Raw genomic sequence first — 19941 nt, forward strand, 5'->3', positions numbered from 1 at the left:
CCCGCAGGAGATATTAGCAACCAACTGAGACATCTAGCCAACCCAATACAGAGTTTAAAATACAGACAGCTCAGTTTATAGTTTGTATCATGAACTTTGGTAGAGGCATTTACTCAGAAGAACTCTTGTCCATGCATCCCGCTTTAGATATTTTGCTGAATTGGGATGAACTAAACTTGTGGTTAACTGCTTTGCTGTTTGTTTTGAGAGGGGAGACCTGGGACAACACAAAGAGGCTGTCATTTTAAAACGTTCAAGTCTCATCACCCAGATGCATATGCCTGCATATGTGTCTGTTGCTATGTATATATAGCAAATACAGCATCAAATCGTATTAACTTGTTAACCCCTTAACAGTTATGATGCCTGGTAGGTACCCTGACATAGTGAACTTATTTGTGAGTAAAATGCGTTTTGTTTTTCTGGTTTAGGCCAGCATGTTTCCTTGGAGGGAGTGAATTTGTTGCTGCACACCCGTGAGATGGAGGCAACGCTTCTGAATGTGTCCCAGCATCCCTGTCTTTCCCAGTGACTTGGGCTCCCAGCGTGCTTGCCTGCCTCTGAAAACGTTCCTGCTGGGTCCAGATGCTCTAGCCTGCAGTACGCCGAAGTAGTGGTGGGTTTTTTTGGCTTTTTTGTTGTTGTTGTGGGTTTTTTGGGGGGGAGATTTTTTTTTTTTAGCTTGATATAGTTTTTAATAATGTTTGTGGATATATTTGAATGAGGGGGTTGGATCTGACAAAGCTTTTACAACCATTAAAACTTGTCTGCTTTAAGTGCTGACAGCTGTGGAATGGCTCTTAATGAGGAGGGATGCACTCGGCAGTGCCCTGCCCGTGGTTCGTCCGTCTGTCTGGCTGGAGGTGCTCCGCAAGTGTCCCCACCACAGGGTGCAGAGGGGTGCGGGTGGCTGAATTACTGCCGCCCCATCTGTATGAATAGAGCCGGGGCATGCTGGGGGGGACACGAGAGCAAATTAAGGGCAGCTTGTGGCTGCGAGGGGCTGCTCCCCTGTTTTTTCCTGGGAGGCTGGGGCAGCCCAGAGGCTGGGAAGGTGGGTTCAGGACCAGGATCCTGTCTCCACCCCCAGCGGCCCCAGGTGATGCTTTAGAGCCGGGGGCTGGCTGCAGCTGGAGCTTGTCCGTGTTTCTGTGAGTAAAACAGGGGTCAGGTCCTAGAGAGCTACTGAAAGTTTGCTCCAGGTAGGATGACTCCTGGAGGTGCTTCCTAAGGGCTGGGGCAGGGCTAGGGGTGCTGTGCTGTGCCGTGCCGTGCCCCAGGGCAGGCATCTCCCTGTCTCTGGTTTCCAGGGAATAGGGAAAATTCCTCTCTCTTCTCAACCAAAGCCAAAAGCAAGCCCTCCTCAAGATTCCCAGCAGAGCGCTGTGACCCACCTGCTGCGAGGACTGTTTGAGAGGTATGTCTTGGAACAAAACATGGTTTAATTCTTACTTTGTCTCTCTGTTACACCTGATGTCCTTCCGTGTCCCCAGTATGACACCTTATTGCATGTCACGGTACGCTGCAGCATGCTATATTGCGATTTGTACGTAACAAGGGGCATGTTATCTTGTTAAAAAAATTAAAATGCCCCAAAGGCAGCAGACATGTCAATCTAGAAAGAAAATGGTTCAATCTGTACTCATCAGTTGCTCAGAATATTTAAAAATGAACTGAAAGACCAGAAAAGCTCAGGAACCTGACAAGTAAGGGTTACGGGCTTGGAGGCCAAAGCAACTTAAGTTCATCGCTTAGCAAGACCCAGCTGCTTTAGACACTAAAGGGTGGCGGTGGTAGGGAAAACCAAACCCAGATCAGGTGGGTAGAAAGAATATCTTCTTGCAGGCAAGTAAGGGAAGGAAGGTGATGAAAGAGTGGTGTTTTGTTTGAGTCAGAATTGTGCTCCAGCTGTGGGTGGGAGCCTGGGCTCTGGGGGCTGGGTGAACCCTGGCTTGGGAAGGGAAGGAGGCAGGGCTGGTTTGCAACCCTGCTATTTTGGGGCCTGCTGCAAAAGCCAGAAGGCTTGTGTAGGATTTGTTGTTCAATATTCATACGATTGTGTTTTAGCAGGGGTGAGCTCTCTACACGCGGCTGTCGTTTTCACAGTCTTGTAGATAAGCTGTGTCAGCATAGCCTTTATAAATTCCATTTTTACCAAAGATTTATGGTAACTGTAAATGTGTGCTCTGGACTGGTATCTTCCATAGAGGGTTTTAGCAAGGGATCTTATTTTTAGAGGGTGGGTGTGTTTATTTTCTATGCCTAAGATACATGATGAAAATTGTAATTTATAATGTGGCATAATAAAAATGGATGATCTTTGAGGGGATAGCAGGCTTACTCCCATGCCTACACAATATCTTTTTCGGTAACATTTTGATAATGATTTGACATGTGTGTTACAGGGGTGTGAGAGGTGGTGACAGCGCATCAGGAGCGGTAGGAGCTGCTGTGTCAACTCTGACCGTATCAAGACCACTATGCATGTACAAAGCAGTCAGGTTGGACAAAGAGGGAGGGAAGAAACACTCATTCAGCAAAGGTACATGGCTAGATTTTGCTTTTATTTATTCCACTTTAAGTCAGAAATAACTGGGTGAATTGGAAGCATCTTTGCTGAATTAATACAATGTGAATGCTCCAAATGTTTCAATGCTTTTATGAAATTAAACTAGGCCTGGGAAGAGCTGGTAGCTTTCTTCTGAGAGCTGAGATATGCCACCTCCTGTACGGCTGTTTGGCAAGACAGCCCAATGTTACAGCTGGTTTTAAGACAGGCTGCATTCAGTATTTGATCCTGTGTAGTATTGCCATATCTCTTTATTTCATTGTAATCATGATAACTTTTTTTTTTCCACACAAATCAAGCTGTTACACGTGTAGTGGTGGAAAACAACAGATCTCTGTATCTGTATGAACAGTGGCTGGTTTTCACCTTACTCAGGGACTTTGTGCACTTAAGGTGCTACAGGAATCTGCAAAGCAACCGCCGTGGAAATGACAAATGAAAGCTGGGCTGGTGCATTCTTCATTATGGCAAAGCTCCTGCCAGGTCAAAGACCAGCCGTCAAATAAGAGTTTCGTCTGAATCCAGAGGAGAGACTTAGGCTGTACCACTAAAATTGAAAAACTGCCAAGTGAAACTTGCAATCTTGTTTTGACGGTGTGTTTTTGTGTGTGGGTATTTTGTTAGTTTGTTTGTTTTGTTTTGTTTTTTAGTTAAAGAAGTAACTGACAAACCAGAGACTATAAAAACTTAGTTGCTTAGTGTATACACACAGTTACCTTTTGAGATCATCATCTCTCTTTATATTATGCAAGCAGAAATTCCTATGTATGTTTGCACTTCCCTAGTTTGTTAGCTAATGTACATAGGAATTGGACCTTAAATACTATACTGGCACACATCAGATTATTAAGACTTCAGGTTACAGCAATGGTTCAGTTCAGGGCTATAATGTGAATTCTTGAACCACTTTCAGTAGTAAAAAATACCCCAGCTATAAGTCAACAAAGAAATTATTTTAGGTTTTGTGGTGTTCTTGCCAATTCCTCTGGTGTAAAAGCTGCAAGTTTGCTCTGTTTGACAGGTCATCTAAGTAGAAGCAAGGAAGGGGGAACATCACTTTTTGGATAAAACACCCCCACGGTTTCGGAGAGGACAAAAATGAGAAATTTAGTCTTTATCTGCTCACGATTTTTATACCATGTTTCCAAACACTTGCTAGTATGAATTCTGTGATTAGCTGAAAGAGAAGGAACTTTGGTCCGAGTTACCTATGTCTACTTCAGATTGCTAAAATTGTGCGGTTCAGAACTTGGTTGAAGTCTACTGATAGTTTATGCTTATGTGCAAATAACCTTTTTTTTTTTTTTTTTTTTTTAATCTGCCCCTAGTTTTTATAATCTGTCACGAAGAGAAGAGTGGGAACAGCATTTTAAAGCGGGTGGAGGATGGTGGGATCACAGGTGATGGCAGTGCAGGATGCGAGCAGGAAGCACACACACCTTCTGAGGATAACTTCTGTTAGTTAGGTCAATGTTTTGGAGGAAAAGCAGTAGAGGAGAGCAAGGACTTGGTGCTGGAGAGAAAAAAGTAGACCACTACATCTTCAGGATGAAGGTTTTTGCTTCTCTGGTGTGGTGGAAGTCAGTGTTGTAGGAGGTGGGTGTTTTTTATTTGTTTTTCATTAATACTTGCCTCTGCAAAAGGAAAATCTTCCTTCAGGGCTGGTCTAAGGTGTGGAACAAACACAGCCACGAACTGGGGACTGATGCTTACTACCTTCTACCTCAGGTCCCAGACACTTACCTGACTTGCTAATACAAACACGTCTGTGTGTGTGTGTTTAGCTGAAGCATCTCCTCGCATACCCGCTGCTGAAATGAAACGAAAGAGCAGAGTGCTATAGAAATGTGAAAATCTAGGCAGGAGGAAAAAAATATATACTGAGTGGTTGGGATGAGGGTAAGGGAGCACAGTAACCCCATGGCAGTCATTACTTGCCGCTATAGGGGGTATGTGAAGCAATGCTCTTGGATGCTCCAGTACTGAGGACCAGTACGATGACAGGAGGGAAAGGAGAGGTCCCTGCCGGGCTGTGAATACGGGCAGGGGGTGAGGGGTGTGTGCCACCAGGACCTGGCGAGGAAGGTGAGCTGTCAAGCAGGAGGATTTTACTCTGGGTTAACTTGATGGGTTTATTATCATAAACTCAGCTGATAACAGAGGAAATCCTGAGCAAGCATGGGTTTTTGTAACCGCCAGTGAAAGTCCCAGGAGAAGGTGTTGGGTGTTCAGGCTCAGTCTGTTAGCCACAGGGACTGTGGGTGGTTTGGGTTTGTAATTTCTGGAAGCAATTAACACAAGAAAACAAAACACCGACTCAATGAGGTGAAGCAAATATCATACGTTTCAGTACTTGCTCAATAGTTATTTTTATCCCTGCACTTGGCTAACTCAGTCCAGGAATTTCCTTTTTCTCCCCATCAGAACTGAATTAAATAAAGATTTTAATCCCATTTATTTCAAGATCATGCTCCAGAAAACGAAACAAAAATGCTGTGGCTAGTGACTGACAAACAATGTGTTCAGGGTTTAGAAAGCAGCCACTGAAAGCTGTTTTTTCTTTGAAGCTTCTTGCTGGTTCCAAGTTTTGGGAAGTTCAGGCTGCGTAGCCCCAGCTGCCATCCAGCCTGGTAACTGCCACAGACCCACCTCTCCCATCGCTAATTCATGTTCAGTGAGAGTTTGATGGCAAACAGCTGAATTCAGATGCTAATCCCCTGTGTAGAGTATGCTGGAGACATATGTCCTGTTGGTCTTGGAGTAAATTAAACATAGTAGGTTTGGCAGTAGGTGGACTTGATCCTTTTTGTTTTCGTAAGAAGCTGACCAACTGATGTCAGTGGAGGATAATTCCTCTTAATGATTTTAAATCATCAAGCAGCTTGTTTAGTAAGTGGGGTGACACATAAGCATGAGGCTGCCTGCTCTTTTTCAGGCAGGGGTTGGTCCTGGCAGAGCCAGGCTCTGCCCATGCCTGGGCATTGCTGGGGCTTGGCTACAGGACGGTGCTGGGTTGTTGGCTCTTCGGAGCGGCTGCTGTCTTCTGGTGTGCATTTATGTGCTGAAAAGCACAACGGTGCTTGCTTCTGGCTGGGGTCTTCAGAGGCTGCTATGACACCAATAAGTAAAAGTTAATTGCAAATTTATTTCCACGTAGCAATAAGGGAAAAACACTTGGGGCCAGTTTCCTTTAAAGAAAAGGGGGGAAAAGCCTGTTCTACACTAATTTGATTAACCCGTGCTGTTAATCACTGCCAGGTTTATGAACCTCTATTATAAACTTGTTACTCTAAGGGGTTTCAGTTCAGTGACTGAAAAACAGCTTTAGGGCCTGGGTAGGGAAGAGTAGCGAGAAGTGCAAGTAGAAGCACTGAGCCTTTGAAGAGGTGTATAAATAATTAGCAATGTATTTCATGTGGACTCTTTCGTCGAGATACACTGTCAGACCTGGGATTTTATCAGAACATGATGAAAATGTAGAAAGAGCTCTATAATTATTCCAGCATAACAATGTTGAAATCTAAAATAATTTGGTATATTAGAAGCTATTTTAGGTCACAGGTAACAGCTCTGCACTGCTGAGCTGCTCTTGTATCTGCTGTGGTTTCTTCAGAAAGCAGAAAGTGTCTGAAAGGTTCTTGACACTCTTGTGTCTTTTGAATCTTAGATCCGTATTTCATGGTTGCAAAACATATAACACAGGTGAAAACCTGAACTGCATCTTAATAAATCAAAGGGATGAATGAGGAGTAGCCCATGCAACTTCAGAAGGTGGAGGGAGATATAGCAGGCAAAGTAGAAAACAAAGGTGGGAACTTCTCAAAACACTCCAGCGGGGAGGAAAAAAAACCCCTCTAGGACTTGCCTATGTATCTCACTCAAAAGAAAGTAGCAAAAAGTTTATTCTTACTAATAAACAACAACTGCAAATCATGCTAACAAAATATAGGTACCTGGAAGCTAATGACATTGCAAGTGTCTTAGATACCAAGCACAACACTGTCTTAATCATGGTTTGATTTAGCATCATTCCAGTTGTTTTGTTTTGTTTTTTTCCTGTTCGTGGGGTAAAACTGTTTGCTTTTTAGGGCAAGGCTTCTGCTCTACCATTTTCAAGCACTAATCCTGATCTCTGGGGAAAAGCCCCAGCTCCATCTGTTGTAGATGGCTTTGCTCATTGTCACCTGGAGGAGGATGTCAGTGGGCATCAGCGTGAGTTTTGTCCAACTAAGAATTCATTTCAGCCTCAACATAACCCGGTGTTGGCCAGTGGGTGTGGGACCCCCATGAGAAATCCACACACTCAGATGCAGAGGTTATTTTAGCAGAAATGTGTTGGTCTCTGCTACTTTCAGAAATGCTAATGGGACTTCAGAGAGGTCAGGACTTCACGAGTGCTTTCTGTATTAACCTGAACAGAATAAAGATTTCGCTCTTCATGTTTTCCTACCAAGGCTTTCTGTCCAGCTTTGAAGTCTGGAAGAATAAATCAAATTCAAAGAGTGAACTTCATTTTGCCTCTAGTTTGAATGTTTGAGCTGAACGCTGGTAATCTTAGTGTAAGACCACAGGCCAGTGAATTTCTAAGTCTTGGGCATGAGGCATTTTCCGCCCCTCCTACTTACACTAGGAATTACATAGACCTGTTTAAATAATGATTACAGTTATTCTTTTAATAGCTTTCATGCTGTGCTGGTTTGGGCTGGGATAGAGTTAATTTTCTTCATAGTAGCTAGTATGGGTCTATGTTTTGGATTTGTGCTGAAAACAGCATTGATAACACAGGGATGTTTTTGTTACTGCTGAGCAGTGCTTGCACAGAGTCAAGGCCTTTTCTGCTTCTCACCCCACCCCACCAGCGAGCAGGCTGGGGGTGCGCAAGAAGTTGGGAGGGGACACGGCTGGGACAGCTGACCCCAACTGACCAAAGGGCTATTCCGTACCATATGACGTCATGCTCAGCATAGAAAGCTGGGGGAAGAAGGAGGAAGGGGGGGACATTCAGAGTGATGGCGTTTGTCTTCCCAAGTAGCCGTTACACGTGACAGAGCCCTGCTTTCCTGCAGGTGGCTGAACACCTGCCGATGGGAAGTAGTGAATGAATTCCTTGCTTTGCTTTGTTTGCGCGCGTGGCTTTTGCTTTCCCTATTAAACTGTCTTTATCTCAACCCACGAGTTTTCTCACTTTTACCCTTCTGATTCTCTCCCTATCCCACTGGCGGGGAGTGAGCGAGAGAGCGACTGTGTGGGGCTTAGGTGCTGGATAGGGTTGAACCATGACACATGCTTGTGTGCATTTGTATTTTAAGAGGCTAGTACTTAGCCAGCTTTAAGTTGTATTTGTTCATTGTGCTTGTCAAATAATTTTAAAGGAATATGCTACATTATTAAGAACGGTGTTCTCTATTTGTGTGCTATGTGATGTGAAATGCAATGGGATGGCTACAGAATATAAGACAGTGAAATGAGAAGTTACAGATGATATGTGGAAGGAGATAGCATCACCCCTAAAACTCCTGGGTTTAGCTTGGCAGCATGTGAGCTCCTAAAGAAATACCGTGAGGCAAAACTGGATCCGATGGGTGCTGCAGGCACTGCCCGTGACTCTGGCTGTGCAGTTGGTGTACGGCTGCTCCCTCCTGCCAGAGGCACCAGTGCGAGCAGGCCAGTGTTTGCCCACCCAAACAACTCTGCAGGACTCACGGACAGTTTGTCACAAACGCAGCGAACTTGGTGACCAAGTCCTAGCTGCAATTCTGCACCAGTCCAGGTGCTACTCCTCTGCAAAGCACTATCCAAGTTAGCCTTTCTTACTATTTAAATTTTCACTTCCACTCTTGCTACGAGTGTACTACTCTATCATTTTTTACATTTCTGCCTCTAAACTTGCCTTTGCTGCTTAAATGGGAAGCTGTGTGCAAGAAACTAATGCTTAAGCACCAGGCAAAATACCAGGATAGATGCAAAGCCAGTCCCTCCTCCTTAACAAAACTGGTTCTTCCTACCCTGGTTTTAAACTGGAAGAAATGCTGTAGAAATCCATAGGTTTCAGCAAGGTAAACAATGGAAAAAGCAGGTCCATATTTTTCTTGTCTACCTTCAGTCTCTCCTGGCGTCCACTGGAAGCTGGCACTAACCTGGCTATTTCATGTCCCACGGAGTTAGATTGACTTATTTGGTAGCCATCTCTATGGTGTGTTTGATTTTTACTTTCACAGTAGCCCATAGGGCAGGCATTACGCTTGACAAGTGAGAGGAAACTGTGCTGCTCAGCTATTACTTCTTAATCTGCTAAGCAGGAAAGTGAGCCTTTTAAGTGCCTGGCTTGTGGGAGGTCATCATTAGTCTGTCACGGTATTTCTTTATTGCTATCTTCCATAAATGTATTTGATATGGCAACTCCTAGTTATGTTGTTTTGAACAGACAAGACGTACTGTTTATGAAAACAGACTTTTTAGAAGCAAGCTGTGGTGGCAGGTAGAGGAGGAGATGTTGTTTACAGTATTTTAAGCCAAATGGTTCCTTTGGCAGGAGGTTTTCTGTAACAAGTGAGAACAACAAGAATTAGCTCTCAGCACTTCAACGAGCAGAGATTTTTGTCTGTAATGAGAAGACTGAGACTTGTTTGACATAAACTACAAAACAACACAGGAAAGATGAAGAAGAAGGGCAGAAATACATTACTGAGGGTGAGGAGAAACAAGTTCACTGCTCTACTGTGAATTCAAGATTCTTGCTCATTATAATGTATAATTAGAGTTGGCATCATTCCAGAGAAGGGGTTGAAAAAAGGTAGGTCTTACCAACCATGCTAAATCCCATTGAGGAACTGACCACAGCAGCATCCTACCTGAGTTCATCTAATCCAAATCGTTCCCATTTTATTCTTCTGTACCGAGTCCTTCTTTATGCAGAAATGCAAATTCTCTTTGGACTCCTGAGGTTTGAAAACTGATTAGAATTTTTATGTTCCTCTGTTAAGGGTAAAAATAGGTTATCCCAAGATAGACAGCCCCCCAAATTATATTCTGATTTGAGAAAATGGGAATAGTTTACTTCTGTCATTAAACGAATAGCTACTTTCATCAGCCAGTGCCAATGACATGGTTGCGCCTCTTCTGAATTTTTGTTGCCTTTCTGAATTTTTTACAGTTTAGTGATAAGTTGACTGATGCCAGATTCTATTTACTTGAAGTAGGATAATCACCCATGTATCATTTAAAAGTAAATCTTTGGTTTGCTTTCTAAGTCTAGTATGTGACTGAGAACAGCAGAGACACTACATATGTGGCTATCCTTATTTCCTCTGCAGCTCTCCCAAGGAGCAGAGCTTGAACTTGGCGAGGAGACCGGGCTGAAGTTTGGCTGCCTGAACAGGTCTGGGTAGAAACGCGTATGTGCAGCCTCTAGGGCACGGCTTTGTTTTTAGAAGGAATGATGGACCAGGATACTGTAGGGCAAAGTGAATATTTATTGAATTCAAGCTCAGGATGGTTGTTGGTGACCAGATATTTCCTGTGCAATGAAATTGTAAGGCTCCTACTCTACTTTTTTTTTTTTCCCCTCCCCTCTTTTCTTTCTCCCTTGAGAGCAATTGCAAGGCTAGGTTGCATTGCTGGAGACCTGCTCCTTTCCCACCAGCAAACGATGTCATTTAAGCAGCAGTGGCTGTGCACAGACGACTGTGGACCCTGGTTTCCTGGCTCTGAAATACTGGTCCATTTGGTGGTGTGGGGACAATGATTGCTTTTCTTTTGGTCTGGGTCCCAAAGGTTCTTCGCACCTCCCATACCCTAGTTACATTGACGCTGTTCTCTTTCCAAGGTCTTCTGACAGCCTCAAAACTGGAGCTAGTCATAAAGTATTCCCTTTGTCACTTGCTCTCCGCCACTGTTGTTGGGTGTTTGATGGCAGCTATCTCGGCTTCGCTCCCCTCCTTGACCTGCCGTGCATCATGTGTATGTGTGCTTCATTTCATTGAAAGCTTCGGACAGGAAACTGGTGAAGGGGTCTGGTTGGAGTAGGATAGTAGAGAGGGAGAAGCTGAGGCTCTATGTAATGGAACAAGTCTTATCTATGCAGCTTTCCTTCTGTTTGGACACAACTGTGTGCTGCTTATTAATATTTCATTTGTTTTGCACATGCACACTGCTAGGAATGGTGCTTATCTAGGCATAAAAAGGCTATTAATAACTGATCCTATATGTACCTATGAATTTCCAGAATCTTATTACAGAAATGATTCTTTTTGCCCACTTCCACTCCAGTGCTAGAGGCTCCGCTTGCTTCTGTCTACTTTATCTCTGTGTAAGCCTGTGACTTTCTGATTATATAATGAGAATAGCTAAGAAAATCAAGATATCTAAGGATCTTAAAAGAACTAAATAATCTTACAAAAGAGTTTAAGATGCGTTATTTGGAATGATTTATTCCTTTTATTTCCTGTTGGCAATGGTATTTTCTTTACTAGAGCTGTCTGGGGGAAGTAAAAATGTGTGTTAAAGCCAAAGGGGTGTGTATTCCACTGTATTTTATCTACAGTTTTTGGTTTAGACCCTGATCTGTTACACAGCCATAAAACAGGGTTAATGTGATTGTAATAATAGACACAAATCAGGGTTAGCTCTGCTAAGCATAAAATGAGAATTATATTGAAGTAAAGATTTATGGGGCTACTCCTAGTTATATCAGGCAAGGAGAAAACCATGGATGTCTTGTGTAAGCACGTGGATATACTAAAAAAAAAAGTTATGAGGTTATATATAATCTACTGAACTTTATTCTTTTTCATCTATATGATAAAAGATCATAATCAGCAAGAGGAAAATGAGCCAAGTTTTGGTGCTGTGAGAGAGTTCTTACAATTTCAGGTCTATGGTGTCAGTTTGGAAAACAGAGGGTATTTTTTGTTTTGTTTTGGTTTGGTTTTTTTTCCTCTTTTCAAGGCTGGTATGAACTATAATTAAACCAGGTACCCATATGTTTACATAGAAAGACAAATGGTCTGTTTATTTCAGCAGCTGTTTAACAAGCCACCAGCACAATCACTTAAATTAATCCCAGGAAATAAAACTTGAAATAAAGATGATATCTGAAATCATTTTTATTCATGGTTAGAGACCATGCAGATTCTTTCGACAAGTCAAAAAATCTTATGGGTGATGTTGAAAACTTCAATGTACAAGTGCTAATTCGATTTGAGGGAAAAAAACCTGACTTGATAGAATGGTTTCTGTAGAGATATTACTAGAATAGCAAACCCCCAAGCAATACAAAGGCAGCCAGAGTATTGTATGCTCATTACCTGAATTTTCAAACACTTAACAACTGTGAGAAGTATGAATATGCAAAGCTTCCAGACTCCGACCAACATTTTTCTTATTCTTTTCTATTCCTGGAATGAAAAAGCCAGTGGTTTATTTCATTGCATACATATAACTGTTATTAACTCAATGTAAAGTTGCATATGATGTAAGGTCATAGGTCTCTAACTCAGCAGAGCATTTAAGTAAATCAGCCTCTTCACCAGCTGCAGCACCTTAAATGTGCGCAAGTGCTCTGTTGAACTGGGGCTAAAATTTCAGCCCTTGTGTCTTCACAGCTGTTATGCAGGGGAGATGGACAGTGGACCTTGCATAGACAGCACAATATTAAAAATTTATTAAATCACAACTCTGGAGATTAAAATACCAAAATGCAAGGAACTCATGCCTTTAATGGTGAGGGTCCTCAACAGTCATCTTCATCTCTAGAAAAAAAAAAAAAAAGGCATAGAAAAGAGAGCCGTATAATGAATGTCCCATGTGAGGGAATGGTTTGAATAAGAATTCCCCTCCCATGTGGAAGACCCCTTGACCTCCATGAGGATTTCGGGGACTTACTGCCACATTGGGTCTGAAGGCTCCAATGGCAGTGTTAATTTGCCTTATTTTAAGTTCTGGGCCAGATCCTGTAAGCTCTCGTTTGCATATATAGTCCATTACACCTGAATATTTTGTGGCGGCATTTTAGGACAGATAACGTATCAGCCCTGATGTTTTAACTGGAAATGTGAAATACCACAAAGTGCGCACCACAGGTACACTGGCGTTGTTGCCTGACCCTTACCTTTTGCTTTTTCTCGCATGAGCAGTGCCACTGACTTCTGACAGACAAAAAAAACCCCTTGAGATGTTTGTGCAAGACTTAGGATCTTGTGCTTACTGCTGAATGCTCAAAGCTTTTACATCTAATCTTAAACAAGACAGTAAAAACTAGAAGAGTCAGGTTTTTTTTAAAGCTAAAATCATCTTGCTATAAATAAAGGACACCAATCTCTGCAGGTTAAGGCTAACAGGGCAGTAGCAAATCTGTTAATATTAGACTGTCTCTTAAATATAAGAAAAATGTGTTTTAAAAATAAAAAAGCTGAACTGTGTATAACACTGAAGAATGTAACAAAAAAGCAGCTGATGTGCCATAAATGCTTTTATCTTTTACAAGCCAAGTTTTTATTCTGTACAGGCATTAAAAGATTTATTCTGGGAGCTTTTCTTCCAAGATACCTGTAGTCTTTCTCCTCCTTGCTAACGCTTGCTGGTGCTGTTTGCAAGAGACTTCTCAGGTGCCCAAGTCCCTTGATTGTGGCAAGTAGGCAAATATTCTAGGTTATGACAAAAGTATCCAGGCTCTGAGCAAAGAGCTGGCAACATCTGCATTTGCTCTAGGCTCCCAGAGTCCTAGTGCTCTGGTGGCTGGGATGGGACCTGTTGGAGCACGTCTGTCTACCTTCTCTTCAGCCTGAATGCTCCCGTTTCCTTTCTGTAGAAACCAAGGGGCACCGCTGGGTCTTGTTTCAGTATGCAGATAGGTGGTAATGTGCCCTGGGAGCTGGAAAGTGCTTCAGGGTCCTTAGCGTATGCTAAATTATGGTGGGGGAGCGGAGGGGGAACGTCACTGCAGTCTGGAAATGTGGCTGGGATCTGAAATGAGACTCGCTAAAAGCAGAGCTGCTCGCTTGTTCGTCAGTGTCTCCACAGTGAATTTCCTCCACGGACAAATTTTCCACTGAAAATTTTCATGTCTCCATTACTTAACCTGAAATGTGAAAATCGGTCTAAGCTCCTGTTTAAATGTTTTCAAAAAATGTGTCCACCTACTTGCCTGCTGTAAGTGTGTGATAACATATGTAATAGCTGAGGCATGTATTATGTGCATTTTACTGAGGTCAAGGAATTCTTTTATGATAAAAGAAAATGAAACCTGGTCTTTAAAGCACTAAATCGTTTGTAAAATAAGCATCTCGTGCAACTGAAGAGATAAGCGTAGGGAAGGAATTGTGCCACTTTTACATGCCCAACGTTCAGAGTACGACTCTGTCTACTACAGGAGAGCAGTGCCAACTACTGACAGGAATTTAAGGTTTTAGCTGTCATGTGGCTTCCTATCTAAGAACTGACAAGTAGTTTGAGGAGTAATCAATGTGCTGCTGCTTCCTGGAGTTGTACACATTTCCTAATAATCAATCCAAATTTTTCTTGGCTGTCTTTGTTAAAGATCATCAGTGTGGTGGGTTGACCCTGGCTGGATGCCAGGTGCCCACCAAAGCTGCTCTATCACTCCCTCCTCAGCTGAACAGGGGAGAGAAAACATAATGAAAGGCTCGTGGGTTGAGACGAGGACAGGGAGATCACTCAGCAGTTACCATCATGGGCAAAACAGACTCGACTTGGGGAAATTAGCTTAATTTATTACCAATCAAATCAGAGTAGGGTAATGAGAAATAAAGTCAACTCTTAAAACACCTTCCCCCCACCCTTCCCTTCTTCCCAGGCTTAACTTCATTCCCGATTTCGCTACTCCAGCAGCACAGCGGGACAGGGAATGGGGGTTGCGGTCAGTTCATCACACGTTGTCTCTGCCGCTCCTTCCTCCTCAGGGGAGGACTCCTCACACTCTTCCCCTGCTCCAGCGTGGGGTCCTTCCCACGGCAGACAGTCCTCCATCAACTTCTCCAAAGTAAGTCCTTCCCACGGGCTTCAGTTCTTCACGAACTGCTCCAGCGTGGGTCCCTTCCCCGGGGTGCAGTCCTTCAGGAACAGACTGCTCCAGCCTGGGGCCCCCACGGGGTCACGAGTCCTGCCAGCAAACCTGCTCTGGCGTGGGCTCCTCTCTCCATGGGTCCACAGGTCCTGCCAGGAGCCTGCTCCAGCACAGGCTTCCCATGGGGTCACAGCCTCCTTTGGGCATCCACCTGCCCTGACGTGGGGTCCTCCATGGGCTGCAGGTGGATCTCTGCTCCACCGTGGACCTCCATGGGCTGCAGGGGGACAGCCTGCTTCACCATGGTCTTCACCACGGGCTGCAGGGGAATCCCTGCTCCGGCGCCTGGAGCACCTCCTTCCCTTCCCTCTTCCCTGACCTTGGTGTCTGCAGGGTTGATCTTCTTACATATTCTCACTCCTCTCTCTGGCTGCAATTGCGCAGGATTCCCCCCCTTCTTAAATATGCTTTATCCCAGAGGCGCTACCACCATTGCTGATGGGCTTGGACTTGGGCTTGGCCAGCGGCAGGTCCATCTTTGAGCCAGCTGGCATTGGCCCTATCAGACGTAGGGGAAGCTTCCAGCAGCTTCTCACAGAAGCCACCCCTGTAGCCCCCCTGCTACCAACACCTTGCCATGCAAACCCAATACAATATGAAAAGAAGGGGTTTGTGAATATAAATGAAGCATCCTATTGCTCTAGGCCATGCTATGTCTAACTTGTGCAAAATGATGTTACTTGGTGGTAACTCCGTAGCTTTCTTTTTGCATAAGAAGGCTGGCTCTGTATTTTGGAATGCTGAATAGAAAATTAAAAATGCAGGCCAGTCTTCAGGAACATTTTACTTACTGTTTTAATAAACTTTTGTTTATGCCTAGAGGTGCCATTAAATTACCAGCCAGACATTAATATACAGTACACAAGGGATCTTGTATATAAGCAGTGATTATTACTGCGTGACTCAGATGAAGCTTGCTATATCAGATAGCTGCTGGACAGGAGATGAAAAGTGAATACCTGTCTGGATAAAAAGTGGTAGTACTTAGGCAGTGGATGTGCCATTTGGTCGTCTATGTTTATATGTAAGCTATTTTTTCAGAGCAGAAGCATGACTCAAGGGGACAGTGGTCTGTCATGGTAGAAATGCCTTTGCTTTCTTTCATAAAATAGTGGCAGTCACGCACGTGGTGTGGATGATCCTGGAGCTAAAGGTACGAAGCATTTCCATGTGAAGTGTTGTTCTGGACCCCTTTAAACCAGGAGTCTTTTTACACCACCAAAGCATCTGCTTCAGTTGCTGACTCTTGAGTGTGCAGGGGTGCTGGAAATGGTTAATTGCAAATACGGCTTGCTTTCTGTGCTACCGTGTCCACAGCGAGAACATCACCGAAGGCAGCGAAGACTGCAAGAACAAGCTGGAGTAAACGTGGGGCATGGACGCCACACTGGAAAGCATCTGTCTGAGTAACTGGGCAGAGAGGTAAAATCGGAAAGATGTATTTTGCTGCAGGCCCTGTGCTTGCATGCTTCCGCAGTGTTGTGGTTTAACCCCAGCTCCCCGGGGCTTAAACCACAACACGCGGACAGGTACAACTTCAAATGTGGGATTGCAGGAGTGTTGTAAGTTCATCTAAAAGGAAGAAATTAAAAATCCCTCCAGCTCCTGAAAAAATGTATGCCAATTAATTCTGAATTGGGATTTTCCTTTACATTTGATCTACTTAAGAATGCACCACAAGGAAAGCTTCCTGTGAGGAAAGCTTAGAAATGCTCTCAGGGAAAAGGCACCATCATAACTCTCCCACTTCCTAAAGGGATCACTCTGCTTAATGCACATCCTCTAAAGGAAATACAAGGCCCTACCTAACACAGCCTCCTTAGGTTCTGCTGCAAAAAAATGACCAGATGATCCCTCCCCATCTCTGCTCTTCTTGTTTCTAGCTTCCCTGCTGCGCTTGCTGACTGACTCACACCTACAAAAAAATGAGTTTGTTCCCTTGTTTACTACAGCACAAGGCTCTAGCATTAAAGCCACTTACGTGGAAGGAAATGGGGGAGATTGGATGAGATCTGTGAAATGAACAATACAAAATTGACCTAAGATGACTTGTGTGGTATAAGCTGGATAGATGGCAGGTAGAGGACAGTGCTGCTTGGAAATCTTTGTGAAACCTGATTATGTTGTAGGAATATTTCAAGTTCACAAAAGAATAACTCTTCCTTTCCTTGGGAATAGGAAGGAGAGGGCAGAGCGTCCCAGGGGTAGAGCTCTTCAGCAATGGCCTGGTAAAGGTGTGGGAGGAGTGAGAGGGGTTAGCAACTGTGTTGGCTGTGCCAAAGAAACAAGCGGTGGGTGTTCAAGCATTGGGTGTGCCAGAGGTGCAAAAGTCTTGCCTCCTGGTTCGTGAGGCAGTAGTAAAGGACACGAATTCACAGTGGAAGAAGAGCGGCATGACAGTAGGCTTGGATAGACAAGACTTTCCCTTCAGGGTACGTCCTTCATGGTGCTGTTTACCTTGGGATGGTATGTACACCAAAACTCCTACCTCAGTGACACTTTAATCCTCGGTTCCCATGCCATCTCCCTCTCTTTGTTTAAATAAGCAGTTTGGGCTGGACGCCTCTGGAATAACAACTGCATCCAAAACTTTCATCAGACAGTGAATGAGTCTTCATGATTTGTATCAGATTACTGACAAAAAAATGAGGCAGTCATGTTGTCCTTGTATTTGATGTTGGAGGGGCTGTATTTGTTTCCATGTTTTTGTTTTTCGTTTATGTCATTATTTGCCAGCAATACACAATCATGTCCTTTGTTTTAGTTCAGCTTTATTCCCTTGTCCTCATGTGATATTGTTTTAGGCACAAAGTGTCGCAGTTTTTCAATACTTCATTACTCGTTAATGTTGCAGATCATGGGATGAAGAGTTGTCAGCTTTCTCATTTTTTTCCTGTATTGACAGATGTAATAGCTGATACGTTATTAAATAGCTATTAAAGGATCTCTTCCTCTCTGGTTATATTTTTTTTTCAATTATTTAGTGTATTTCCCAATAGCTCGTCTCCCTTCCTGACTCCACATTTTTTTATTTTTGGGGTCTGCTTTCACATTTGAGAAGTTTTCTACTTAACTGTGAAACTTTGAGGAGCAAGGCAGAAGTGAACCTGATCAACATCAGACATATCAGACCTCATCTATTAATGTGCTGTCATGCCTCTCTAGGAGAGGGCTCGTGAGGATGTCTGCAGGAGGTGGAAGAGGAGTTTGAATTTTGACTCGGTTCAGAGTACTGCCAGTGGGGATCTCCTGACAGCTTTGGCCTGGTGGTCCCCACTTGTACTGAATCACCAATGGTATTAATCACTGCAGTGGGTACTAATGAGGGCTACATTAAAGTGAGGTCCATTATGTGTATATGCACTACAGTTACTTGATTGCAGTGTAAATGTGGCTGGGTTTATGCTTGCACAGTACTCGGTGTGAAGAAGCCTTGCGGTCTGATCAAGATCTCTGAATTCTGCCCTGGTATAAACAATTTAAGAAAAAAGAAATAGAAGAATATCCCGATTCCAGCACTGCAAAGGGGCCTAGTGCCACACAGATGGGTGGAAACATGCACTTTCCTCTCAGGATTGACATACACAGCACACGGAAGCACTTCTGTTCCTGCAGGGGTACCTCCTAGTCCATTTTAAATCAAAAAGACTAGATGAGACTGGGATCAAATAACTTGATTTGCAAATAATATGGAATGTACTTTAACGCAGGTAAATGACGGCACTATCAAGTTGTATGACTACAAGCTCCCCTATTTCCTTGCATTTTTGGATAGGTCTGGTTTACTGAGGGGAGGGCAGGCAAAACCTTCCTTTGTAAATCTGTACCCTAGTATGTGTAACAAGCTGCTTGGTTTCCATTCTGCAGGGGAAAATCATGGTGGCTGGTGAGGACGGAGTGGTCAGGCTGTAAGTTATGAATACGGTTCAATGTTCAAGATAGTCAACAGAAGTCAACGTGCCAAGCTAAGCACAAAGGATGTGTCTACACTTGCATCATCCTACTGCACATCACATTGATCCCGAGACTGCAGTCTCCTAAATGACCAAATTCGCCATGGTCAGCGTTCATCATGGCTGTTGTCTGGGAAATGGATTTGGCTTTTCTCAAGACTGATGGAGATTTGCATCCTGGCCTGTGGTGAGGATGGGACATGGCAATGACATGCAAAGATCTGAGAGGTATGAAGCAACAGGTGCCGTAGCATGATGAAGTCAAACTGACTAGTCTGAGAAAGTCTGAAGACAACTCCTCTGGCATTCTTCCCCAGGGAAGCTACTCAATTTGCCTTGTTTCTCTGAACCTTTAAGTTCTTGGGTAATATTAAAATCAAAAGGGACAGACACAGGAGAAACCAGGCCCTACCTTCCATCCAGCTGAGTGAATACAAAGTTTGGAGCATGGGCTGTCCTTCCTCTTGGACAAGCCCTGCCCTTCCTTCTTCTAGAAAATAAAGCTTAAGTTTCTAAAAGACAGCTTTCAGCAACCTTGGGACAAACCCTTCTTCTAGAAACTGCCTCATTCTCAAGCCTATATGTGCTCATGTATTTCTGATTTCTCTGATGGCTGCTCCTTCCAAACTTGACCTTTGTGACAGGTATCACAGCTGGGATGATTGCTCTCCTCTTTCTGCTTTCTGTGATTTGCATGAGCTTGTCATTATGAGTGGTTAATTACTCTGAAACCATTGTAAAACGTTTGCATCTGCACACGTGTGCATACACACCCAGGAACCCATCTGCTGCTTTTCCCCTATAAAAATATAGCAGAGGTTTTTATAGTGAAACTGCTCATGTTTTTGGTATGATTATTGTAGTAGTAGGAGACTATTTTTGTAAGCGTAAGGAGAAAAAGATATAAAAGTATCACCATGTTGTCTTTGAAGTGTCTTATTTAACAAGTTAAATCCAATTGTTGTTCACTGTAAAATCATCCAGAGAAGTTATTTCATGTTCTCGCTTTCATTTTTCAGGTTTAAATATGTAAAGCTTTTCATGGTTTTAAAAAAATATAATTTCTTCCTGTTTTTAAATTGCAGATAAAAAACCCATAATTTGTTTCAATCACAGCTTTATTATGCCAATTGCTTCTTGTTTTTCTTTTTTTTTTAATCCAACCTTCTGAATGCAATATAGCCTTGCTGTCTACTGAGAAACCACATTTTTGCAGAAAAAGTGCAAAACATGACAATTTCTCCCATCTGTATGGTCTCTTGGAGGTCTAGGAGAAGAAGGCAAGAGAATATCATGAGTGAAGCAGCACTAAGCCAGGTTCTATTTCTTTGTAAGAA

General features: G+C 43.3%; 1 long non-coding RNA gene across 3 annotated transcripts; it reads left to right on the forward strand.

The window, feature by feature from the left end:
- The first annotated feature begins 835 nt into the window (after positions 1-835).
- On the forward strand, positions 836-19567 carry LOC148051539 (uncharacterized). Of its 3 annotated transcripts, XR_015699967.1 has the most exons (4): positions 836-863; positions 1311-1417; positions 2406-2542; positions 2869-3103. It is a non-coding gene; the product is annotated as an uncharacterized LOC148051539 (long non-coding RNA). The 3 variants fall into 3 exon arrangements; XR_015699968.1 differs by lacking the exons at positions 836-863; positions 2869-3103 and adding an exon at positions 18519-19567 and having other exon boundaries at positions 1220-1417; XR_015699966.1 differs by lacking the exon at positions 836-863 and having other exon boundaries at positions 1220-1417.
- The last annotated feature ends 374 nt before the right edge of the window (positions 19568-19941 follow it).

This window comes from Nipponia nippon, unplaced genomic scaffold (assembly GCF_047370975.1).
Source record: "Nipponia nippon isolate SJK-2023a ecotype South Korea unplaced genomic scaffold, ASM4737097v1 scaffold_6, whole genome shotgun sequence".
Taxonomy (NCBI): Eukaryota; Metazoa; Chordata; class Aves; order Pelecaniformes; family Threskiornithidae; genus Nipponia; species Nipponia nippon.